At 37.2% G+C, this 10,741-nt stretch overlaps 1 protein-coding gene and 2 non-coding genes across 3 annotated transcripts in view; 2 read left to right on the forward strand and 1 right to left on the reverse strand.

Annotated features, from left to right (window-relative positions):
- LOC113227530 overlaps positions 1 to 10,741 on the forward strand; it is a 40,187-nt gene that overhangs the window by 6,620 nt on the left and 22,826 nt on the right. The window contains exon 3 of the mRNA XM_026460468.1: positions 6,384 to 6,543. The gene's annotated coding sequence lies outside the window, so the exon portion shown is untranslated. The remainder of the gene's footprint in view (positions 1 to 6,383; positions 6,544 to 10,741) is intronic.
- On the forward strand, positions 2,278 to 2,351 carry Trnan-guu. The gene has a single exon. It is a non-coding gene; the product is annotated as a tRNA-Asn (tRNA).
- Positions 4,513 to 4,586, reverse strand: Trnan-guu. Its single transcript has one exon. It is a non-coding gene; the product is annotated as a tRNA-Asn (tRNA).

Consider the following 10,741-nt stretch of genomic DNA (forward strand, 5'->3'; position numbering starts at 1 on the left):
AAAAGAGAATTGAGCTGGTTAATGACAAATTGCAACGTACCAATATATTATTATGGAATGAATGATGTAATACAGTAAATTTTTCGTATGTTGCTAAAGTTAGTACAACACGATTTAGAAAAAGTCCTAATATTAGACAGATAAAATGCCACGGCTAGACTATTACTCTAAATTCATAATGCACGCAATGGTTTTGGTAAGGACGGTCCAGTTAAGTAATAGTAGAGCTCCTCGTGAAAGAATTGAAGAGAAGAAGAGCATGATAAAGGACTAACCACACACATCAAGGCCGTGCCCGGATGTGGACGGGCCGTACTCCGTCAGGGGCTTAAAAAATATCCGCCCGTGTCTGGGTAGGCGCCGGCGTTCATATAAACGGGCACGGCTCGTCCACGTTCCGGTCACGGCGCTGATGTGTGTAGTTAGTTCGTAAACCGGCTCGACTGTCCGTACATGAGTCCCTGTCTACTGACCCGAGAGATAGGGTTTTCCGGAGAGACTATGAGCTCGACGGCAAGACCAGGGTACGGCGGGCGTCCGGGCCAAGCCCTGTGTAAGTCATATGCCTTCACGGGTGTCTCTGGCGGACCCGAACTTGGGTTTGTGGTTAGCTGCAGGGATGAACGCGTTCGTCTACGCTGGTAGCATATGCGGAGTCGTTACAGCTTCGCAGAGATATAGCGTCTCTTAGCGTATTCTATCGCTTGTACCACGGTGAGTGCTCTGAAGAGTTATTCAACCTTATCCTTTCCTCTCCTTTCCATCAGCGGACCACCCGTGCCGGACTGCGTTGCCACAGTTGGACGGTCAGTTCAATACCGTCCCGCACTAAAAAGTTTGGCAATTCGTTTTTATGCCGAACCATCAAATTGTGGAACCAACTCCCGGCGCATGTATTCCCTCCCCTCTATAACATCGGGTCCTTCAAACGTAGTGTGAAGAAGCATTTGGCCACACCGGCAAAATGATAGTGACGGAGTGAAGATATTTGTGTTTTCCATCCGTTACTCTCATCTCTGGACTGTATTCGCACTTTCCATCAGGCGCGGTGCAGTCATTTTGCGTAGTCACAATAAAAAAAAAAAAAAAAAATGTGGCTGGGGCATTCGTACCACGCGCAGCTACCGCGTCTTAGTAGTGGTCTAGGAGACGCCCAGGGCACGTGAGTTGCCCTTTAGGTCGGTAGTTATGTCTGGACATCGTCGAAGGACACTGGCATCTCCGGCACTAACCCAGAGAGCTAGTAGAGGATGAACTACACATCCTCCGGTCCCTTCGGCCGCCGTTCATTCGCCGTCGGGAAGTGAGCGTGCCTTACAGGTCTGCCACTAATGAGGAGATTTGGTAGTCGATTTAGAGTCGGCGACTCGGCGGTGGCAACTGTTAGTCGCGCTTTACGGCAAGCGAGCGTGCCTACAGCTCCGGCACCAATCTGGAAAATAGGAAGGTGCTGTACGTGCACCCGGGGCGACTCACTTAAGGCCCTAGCCTTACAGAGAACCGGAATGAAGTCCGTGCAAACGGGCTGATTCGGTGTTATGACCTGATTTAGATGGTATCTGTGCAGGTTCACTCGCGCAGGTCATAGTGCCCCTCCCGCATAACCAAGAGGTTGACAGGGAGGGGAACTATAAACAAAAGTTATGTAAACGAAAGATATGGGACTGTCCGTAAATGAACCATAGTTTTAAGCTATTTCATGTGAGTCACGTCTATTTTACTTTTAAAGCGCCGAAAAGTACTCCATCTGATGTTTTTATACTATTTAGTGGCATCTACTGCTAAAAATATTACCTGTAGCTGTATTTCATATCATCCCTTACTAATACCGTTAATTTTGCAAATTAACGGTATTAGTAAGGTGTAATTATGCAAAGTTCCTATTGAACACTAATGATTTTCGTGTGACAATTTCGAGGTACGTTTTGTGTTATTTTTCCATCGTGAAATTACATCCTCAATTATACTAAATATTTTTTACAAACTGATTGACTCATCACTTTCACTGTTATCCGTCAACCAAACCCATTTGAGTTTGTATAGACTCTTGAGTTTGAACTTAAGATTTAAATTCAACTCTATATCGTTTACTATAACAACGGTCCAAAATCAAATGTGCAAAGCTTGACGTGCTCGCGACTGTTCTATACACGAAAAGGACAGACTATTGACCTTTAGTTCTATGACACTTGAGTAAATATATCTGTATAAATTAATTTACTAATTATATAGCTAATTAAGCAATTTACATACTTAATTTTTTAAACTACACGTATCGCCTCCGTGGCGCAATTGGTTAGCGCGTTCGGCTGTTAACCGAAAGGTTGGTGGTTCGATTCCACCCGGGGGCGGTAATATTTTTATTTTTTATTTATTTATTAAGAAAACCAACGGCGTTACATAAAGTATTTTACGTAGTGTATAGACATCGAGTATATAACCAAAAATAGAGACGAAATGTCATTTAATTTGTTTGAAAACTATTCTGCCAAATTATTACGGTGACAACTGCTATTCGATTGGCGAGCCCGAATCCGAAAAATACAATTTTTTAATAATAATAATAATAATAATAAAATTTTTTATTTCTCACCACAATACAACAAAAATACAAGTGCTATTTATATATAACTATACTATAGATATTGTGGGAGACTGGTGCCTAAACTAGGCTCAGGGCCTGTATTTCAGGACACCAGGTCTCCACCCCTAGGGAGTTACTTTTACATATATTATTATAGTCTGTAGTGCGGTAACAATGAGAAAAACAAAAATACCAGTTTTAAGATTAATTAAATTTAGAAGAATGAAAGACAAAATTTTTTAAACATAAAGAGAAGGAAAAAACAGAGTTAGTAGAATTAGTCATTATTATGTTTTATATTATTAAGTGTTTCAGTGTGTGTGTGTGTGTGTGTGTGTGTGTGAATGTGTGTGTGTGAATGTGTGTATGAAGATCTGTAAGTATGTTTCAAATTCAGTATCTATAAACTAAACTGGAACAACCAGTAACCTTTCAGTCTCCTCATAGTTGAGTTCTTGCAACCACTCCGTTACTTTCATTTTGCAGGATTTTTTGTTTACAGAAAATAAGTTCAAAGTCCTATTGATATTATTATAAAGGTGCGCACCTAGAAAACAAAAGAATCGATTGGAAAACTGCTTAGAAAGACCATATGATCGGTCTACAGGATCAAAACGCCGCCCTCCAACATTTACTGAAGGGTAATACGTTAGCAGAGAGTGTTGATTCAGCATTGTGTGAAGAATGAAAAGCTGACGCACAGTTAATACCTTAGTTAACCTATACAATTCGGTTGTGGGATGACGATAGGGTAGAAAATTGGACACCTTAAGAATTGCTCTTTGGGTTCTTTCCAACTCAAGGAGATTTGTTTTTGTTGCACCACCCCAGGAGGTTATACAGTATGTCAATAATGATTGAACCAGCGCAAAATATACCGTTCTCCTGAGCCTTTCATCTGTCACATGTCTTAAGGTGCTGAAAACGTAAATTAGTTTCCGTAGCCTACTGTTCAAGGTATGTATATGAGAATCGAATCTAAGGTATCGGTCAATAACTATTCCTAAATATTTTAGATTCTCAACGTTTTGGAGTCGAGTGCAACGGCAACCAAGATTGTTCAGTTCAGTACACGAATGGGCCACGATACAATACGGAATCTGAGGAAGGGCAGATGATACTTTAGTTATGGAGAAAGTGATGCATTTAGTTTTGTCCGCGTTCAATGTTAATTTATTATTTAACAACCAATTTGAAACTAAATTAAATCCCGTTTGTGCCCTGGCAAAGACCTCTTGCCATGTCCCCGCACTAAATAGGAGAGCGGTGTCATCAGCAAAAGATATAATTTTCCCATGTGGAATTGGCAGCATACCCAGATCGTTAATGTAAACGAGAAAAAGTGTCGGTCCGAGCACACTTCCTTGTGGAACTCCGTAGGTGATATTACGTTCATCACTAACAAACTCATTCACCTTAACGCACTGGGTACGATCATTTGGGTTTTTAATTATAGGTTCAATGTTTAAAAGTACAGAAATCACTTAGTGTTATGTTTACTTTCAAACTTATTACAGTTCTGTATAGGTTCGTAAGGACAAAAAAGCGGGATGGTGATATACACTTCATGTAGCGCTGTCTCACAACAATTCATTTTAGGTCCCTAAACTGAATCGTAATAAGAGTTCATGGTAAGGCCCCAGATCTGAAAAGGGTCAGACAGTGCAACAAAAAACTTAAAAAGTTTGATTTTGGTGAATTGATTATGTTTTGTATACTTAAAAAGTTTGATTTTGGTGAATTGATTATGTTTTGTATAAAGTCATGAAACTTTAAAGTAATTGCTTATGATGTTAGTAATAATATGTAGTCCTTTGAGGCTGCTAGTATTCTTAAATAACTCTATACTGGTTCTAAAATGAAAAAAGCATCAACACGATAAAAGGAAGAACTACTGTTTCCTACAAAGAAGGGTAAAAAAAAAATTGCGCCTCCGGGTGGAATCGAACCACCAACCTTTCGGTTAACAGCCGAACGCGCTAACCAATTGCGCCACGAAGGCTATACGTGTCGTGTTTAAAATATATTACCTAAATAAGTTAATTATGTGTAATACGGTTAATTCAAGTATATTTATTTAGATGTTTTCACATAAGTGTGTTTGCTTATTACACATTGCTTCTTACCTAATTGCTAATTGTTTAATAGTAAATAAGTAGTAATAATAATGGTCAGCCTATAATATAGCTCTACTGTTGGGATCCGGCCTCCTCTTGTAATGAGAGAGCTTGGGCTTTAGTTCCCACGCAGATCGGGTACTTCACATACATCATTAAATAGCTTTGCAGACTTTATTTATTTTTATAATAACAAGTGACGTGACGAACAAGTCGTGCGCCAGCAGTTGCAGTGCCACTCAGAGCTTTAAATGGCGAAGATCTGAGGGGTATTCCCACTGCGCCCGTCACCCTGAGACTTAAGTTGACAAGTCTCATGTGCCTTCAAGGCCGTCTCATGGGACGTGGACGGGCCATGCTAGTTTCTATGAACTCCGGGCCCGTCTCGGTGGCAGCCGCGACACGGATATGTGTGAACGATAAACTCGTTCAAAATATACTCGCAAAATATGCGCAGCGATATTTTTTTGAGTCCCTGATGGAGGACGGCACGACCACGTCCCGGGCACGGCCTGATGTGTGTGGAACACAGTGATGTTGACATTAGGGGAAGTCCCCTAACGCCGGACGGCACCTAACGTCGGACACTCGTGCTATCTTGACATCTCGCAATGCGTTTGATCAAAAAACGGGTGAAAGGGGCGTCGGAGAACATAGCGATACAGGATCGCGAGACGTGTTTTGCCAGTGACGCGAGAGACCAAAGTGGAAGTAGTAGGTTTTTGCTTTTGGCAGGAATACACTGCGACACGTAAGATCAAAGTAAATATTACTGCTATGTTTTTGAGTTTAGGTGTTCATGGTAATTGTTATTATAGGTAGTGTTCCATAAGTATTAGAAGTTTGTAAAAATCGTAAATTTTTAAAGAACTTTTGTTACAAAATACGAAATTTTAGAAATTTTTAGTTCCCTAGTAGGTACCGGACAGTAAACGCATGTGTTTTTCTCATAAGTATTTATTTATATTTTATTTATATTTTTTATAATAATTGTTGTGTGTTGTTTAGAGGATAGAAGAACAGAGCGAACTCGAAATGGAAGATAGAAAAAGAAACGAAATTGGGATCAATCGTCACACGAAATTGCTGTTGAAGAAAAAGAGAATGAAAAAAATGTTAAGGACAAAAAAGAATTGGGCAGAAAGTTCAGAACAGCAACAAGAGAGGAAAGGAAGCAGATCAAAGGAGTAAATGCCAATGGACAGAGTGGATACAAACCAAAGAAAATGGAACAGTTAAACTCATACAAATAAATCTACATATGCGATCGGTGTACGATATTTTAAAGATGTCTGGCCCTGGGGGCTTGAAGTTAAGACTGTCTGGTAATAGGTGCCACTTGCAGTTACAGCCCTAAAGTTTGATTTATATTTTTAAGCATGTTTATGGAGAGATTGTATTTTTGACCATTCATTTTGATTATAAAATATGTTGACTTTTTGCATTTTCATTCCTAGAACCAGTTTCATTCCTAGAACCAGTGCTTTTTTAATGTCTTATAACCTTAAGTGTCCGCCACTAGGGGACTTCCGTCTACTGCTTGGCGACAGAAATAGGTAAGGTGGCAGCACTTTACTGGACGAATTCTTTCACAGAGACCTCTACTACTAATCGTTTTTTTTTTACGAAATTTGGACGTTAGAATATAGGCTTTCTTTCTTACCTTATTGAACATTTTACAGACCGGTGAAGAGCGTTACGTGCATCTAGGAATAGAGAAAGGAGGACGAACCGTACAAGAAACTAAGGCTAATTGGCTAGCGCTCTTAAAACGAATGATCCTGATTCAAAGTTAAAGGAATCCTTTGTTGAACTCGATCTCGCAAGTAACGCAGCTACAAAGTGAGTATTTCTTTTATAATCTTCCCACGGTAGCACGTTGAGATATACAAACTGGCGAAAAATTGTACTAACACAGACAAGTCGTGGTCTCAAAGCAGATATTTGCCTGTACTGAAAGTATAAAATAGGAAAATTAACGAAATTGGATGTGATAATACGCAACCTTGGTGTAATAACGCTATTTCTGCATAATGACATCTGCCCCCGTAGTATGCCGCCTCGATAATGCTATTATATCCACATTTACCTCTCAAATTCGAGTGATAAACTGGCATTTTAAAATTTTGTCACAATTTTTATGTCATCGCGACCGCCGAGACCAATGACTGCAAAAGATTAACACAGGGCCAAACATGGCTGCAAGGTCACAGCTGATTTTCAAACATTGTGACAGTTCTGCAAAGTAATTATATCAATGTGAAAATTGAGCGCGACAAACGAAATTAAAAGATATAATAAAAACAAACCAATTGATATCTCTATAAAATGAAAACATAGAAATAGGTGAGGAGAACATTTTTAATATATTTTTAATACAGTTCAATACATGACAGCAATTAGAAATACGTAAATAATAACCAGTAGAATGCAAAATAAGTAAAAATAAAAACTACGAAAACCCTACATTTTTTGTTCCATCCTTTTCGTGGCGATGATTAAACGACAAAGATAGTTATAAACGCAATTTCATACCGTTGTCCTTGTTTTTAAAAACGTGTAACAATAGTTTATTCATTGCTAAATAGGCAGACTTAGTTTCATCAACTGAAATAAATATTGTGACGGGCAGGTGTATCACCGCTGTAGCGAATGTCTTTTTAGCTGTTTAGTTTTATCATGGGGTATCAATTAATACAAATGAAGTGTAGCACATATTTAAAACTGTAAAAAAAAACTTACACATAAATAAAAAATGCGATGAATCTCGAAAATTTGAGTTATGTACTAAATAAGAAGTAGAAAATATAAAAAAAAGAATGCCAAGCTATTTAAACAACAATGTATTGGTGGAAACAGTAACTTGTCGTTCAAATAATTGAAATTTTTTATAAAAAAATCCTGACCTCAAAAGTTCGTGGAATTAGATCTGTTTGTCAAGTTTTATTGACATCGGTTACCGGAAAGTGCGCGAAACCGGATTGAACCCCTAATTTGTCACCCTTTGTGTTGGAATATTTTTTTCAAATTTAAATGGGACCAATACTGAGGTACCCTCTTTGCAACAAAACATGAAGCATGGAAATCGGTTCACAAATAATCGCGTAAGATACACACAAAACCAGTCGAATTAAGAAAATATTCCACCTCCAATGGTGGCAAACTAGGGGAGAATGACTTTTCGGACTGATTTTTTCAGTGCTGTTTTTTGATTTGTTAGTTTGTAATAAATTGTAGAGATGGCATTATTTTGAAGTTGTTCTCGAAAGTATGTAACATTTTATAAGATCAATGATTTTAGCACTAACTTTGACATTCAAATACTAACAGACACATTAGGCTTCTTTGCGATTTTATAATACAACAGAAGTTTCAAAGCACCTAAAAATTACATAAAAATTACCAATAATTAATTATTTGTAAAACTGTGTCATCCCTGATTTTTGATTTGAAGGGAGAGATTGCAAACATTTTTACTTCGAGTAGTCAATTCATAGTATCAGAAAACAACAAGTTTTCAGTTTGTTCCCAGAAATAATAAAGAACTTCCCTAATGATTCCAAATCTGCCAAACTCTGACATCTAACTTATCATGTTCTGCAGCAATGAAAATGAATAAAAATTAAATCTGCCCAATTGGCAGAAATCTGCCACAAATGGTCACACTGTTTTCAATATCAAAACGACATTGACATTGGCAAGAAGTCCCTTGTCAAAACGTTGTTTGCAACTTACATTATCTCTCATTTAAATATTGTGCGTTGTGTTCTTGCATCTATTCTAAAATACAATGTTTTACAATTTTTTAATTCCCGATTTTTTAAAATATATTGATAACTAGACATAAACTAAAACGCAAAATTATACTAGCAAAGTCCATGAACGGCTCTTCGTCGTTATTGGGGCAGCTTTCGCTATCTTTATTTACAAGAGTTGCGTGTTGTTCACATCCAGTCTCGTTAATTTCTCTATACCGAATCTAGACATTTTTTATGTTACCGAGTGACGGGACGAACAGTTGTGGACCTGGTGGTAAGCGACACGCCTGTCCATAACAGTTGCGATTCCACTCAAAGATTTAAATCACAAAGATCTGAGGGGCACTGCCAATGCGCCCGTCACCCTGAGACATAAGTTGACAAGTCCCATGTGCTTGTAACTTCACCAGCACCCTTACCCTTCAAAACCGGAATGCAGTAATGCACACATTACGGCTTGGCGGCAGAAATATGTAAGGTAGGCAGTACATGCTTAGACGAACTCTTTCATTTCACTCTACTACTACTAAATGACAATACAAGCTCCCAGTACATTTTCCAGATTGTGTATGTCAGTGTAAGATCGTGAGTCGGAGAATTGTCTTTAAAACTATAGCTAGTCCATCTCTATGCGTCTTATTTGGTTCCTTGAAAAGAACAACCAATAGCACTTCGTTGTTTTCACAAAGCGAATAGGTCAAATGTCAATAACAAGTTTCTATTGGTTGTTTAAACACAATTCCTCTCTCTCCACTTTGTCGATAAAAATCGAGCTTTGGCTGTAAGCAATTCGCCTTAGTTATGACACAGCTATCATAAAGCAATGGACACAATAATGGTGGCCATTTTTGTGAGTGGATAATAATTTAAAAGATTATAAAGATTATAAGCTGACCTCGTGATGTTAAAAATGTGTATAAATATGAGAGTTCACTTTAATTTGGTAAATGTGCTGGCAATTTAATTAATAAATTATTACATCTGTTTTCTGTACTAATTAATAGAAATATTCAAATTTAATACTTTATCTTTTGCTAAATCGGTTTGCCTCAGATAATAAGAATTTCTGTAAACCGACTGTTGAACTTTTAACTCTCTAGCACTATTTACTAATTTCAAAGCGGGTAACTTTTGTATTTTCCCTGTACGTATATACAGAGTGAAAAATAACTGAAAAAAAAATATTTTAATTTTTTTGCTCTCTATAGGGTATTTGACAGATATGGATACGAGCATGAAATAATGGCCATATTATGTCAAAATAGAATTGTAATTCGTTCTATAATAAAACAGTTACAGGCATTTGCAAATAAGTTAGAAAGACGCGGTAATTCATATTTCTGATGGCACAGCCATGATTGCACCACATAAGCTACCAATAATTGCTTTTGCTTAAAGGTTTGGTAAAGGGATCCTTGGTTTACAGATACCTCTGGTAATTAAGATATCGAAATACAGAATTTCAGGTATTTTTCTGTGTTTTAATTTCTTATTTTTTTTAATTTATGTTGATTGGACCAATAAAAAAAAATTCTGCAACCATCCAATCTAAATCAAATACCCTAATGCCAGGAAGTACATAGTAAAATCGTGAATTTAGATTACCTCAGAGGATTTGTGTTTGAAGGGCAGCGGGCGTAGTTTGTTACAGTGCATTTTAAAAATGTTTTAACCGATTCAATGCTAGCTTTTTTTTGTAACAAACTACACTTAAAGGGCGCAGCAGTAGCCAATTTGTTTTTGATGTCCAAATATTATTATAGTTCCGATTTCACGTGTTGGAATACTCGAATCAGATTTATTTACACCCTATTATATGCAAGGTGTTTGGGAGATGGATCGACAACATTTTTTGGGAGTCTGGGGGATCATTTGCTAGCTTTTACTCTTTGAGCCCAAGTCCTAAGTGTCACGGTAATATACATAAGATTTTTTAATTTTTTTAAATAATTTCACAAAATCTCGTCTTTACATCGTAATAGCTTGTGTCTTTGTAGATATAATAGCACCAAATAAATTTTATTGTAATTTGTAATGTACTGTTATTCTAAATAAATTATAATTTCAAATAAATATTCTCAAAAAAATTACTTGTGATTCATTTAAACTAAAAGTAATTTTTTTTTGAAATTACCATTATTTTAAAAACTTTTCTATTTAATGCTCTTTCCAACGATATACTACATGTCATAAAAACTATTCGACACGTGGTCAAAATAAGAGATATTACAAAAAAGGTCCGTGTTAACCAAATGATGAATTACGTGATCAAAATAAGAAAT

Source organism: Hyposmocoma kahamanoa, unplaced genomic scaffold (assembly GCF_003589595.1).
Source record: "Hyposmocoma kahamanoa isolate Upper Pololo Valley unplaced genomic scaffold, ASM358959v1 211, whole genome shotgun sequence".
Classification (NCBI taxonomy): domain Eukaryota; kingdom Metazoa; phylum Arthropoda; class Insecta; order Lepidoptera; family Cosmopterigidae; genus Hyposmocoma; species Hyposmocoma kahamanoa.